Source organism: Schistocerca piceifrons, chromosome 3 (assembly GCF_021461385.2).
Source record: "Schistocerca piceifrons isolate TAMUIC-IGC-003096 chromosome 3, iqSchPice1.1, whole genome shotgun sequence".
Lineage (NCBI taxonomy): Eukaryota > Metazoa > Arthropoda > Insecta > Orthoptera > Acrididae > Schistocerca > Schistocerca piceifrons.
The window spans coordinates 160,839,824-160,840,665 of NC_060140.1; the positions used below are offsets into that span (position 1 = coordinate 160,839,824).

General features: G+C 41.8%; 1 non-coding gene across 1 annotated transcript; it reads right to left on the bottom strand.

Annotated features, from left to right (window-relative positions):
* Window positions 1-530: 530 nt before the first annotated feature.
* Window positions 531-605, bottom strand: Trnat-ugu. Its single transcript has one exon. It is a non-coding gene; the product is annotated as a tRNA-Thr (tRNA).
* Between the last annotated feature and the right edge of the window lie 237 nt (window positions 606-842).

Consider the following 842-nt stretch of genomic DNA (forward strand, 5'->3'; position numbering starts at 1 on the left):
TTATTGAACATCACCCAGCTCCCACGGATTTGCACCTCCTCCACTCTCTATCAAAGAAACTTTAACAAACTTCCTCTCCAGATGAAAATGCGTTCCGAACATAGTTCGACGTGTTTATCGCATCAAAGATCGATTAGTGCAAGAATTTACTTTATTTTCTGGAATTACTCAGGAATGAGTTGCAGAAGCAACTGAAAACTTATATAATAATAGCTGTGATCATAGAAATATCTCTAGAAATCGTTTAAAAGAGAGCTTTTTTCATGGATTTATTCCAGTGTGCTACAATTATCGTAACACTAATGTGCGGACGTGAAGTATTCACTTATATTTACACTGTTTCCCAGTTTATTATTCCTTTCTTTAAAGAACGACTACTGTAACACAATTCCATTGACCTAAACATTTTTGCTGAAAATAGCAATTTGCCAGCGGTAGAAACCTTCCTGTAGTAAATGATAATCAAATGGTAACCCTTAGCTGTCGAGAGGTGTTGTTGATATACATCAGTGCGGCCAACAGAAAATGGGTGCCCCGACCGGGACTCGAACCCGGGATCTCCTGCTTACAGGGCAGACGTTCTATCCATCTGAACCAGTGAGGGCACAGAGGATAGTGTGACTGCAGGGACTAATCCCTTGCACGCTTTCAGTGAGACCCACATTCCCAACTGTCCACAAACTACGTTCGTAGTGTTCCTCATAGATATTTGCCCATTCACTCATTACTTCCGCCAGACGAAGCTGACGAGTACGGTAAGAGTTTGGGAAAAGTGTGCACATTCGCACAGAAGAAGGTCAATTTTCAGCTCCCCCCATCGATGTAAATCAACAACACCTGTC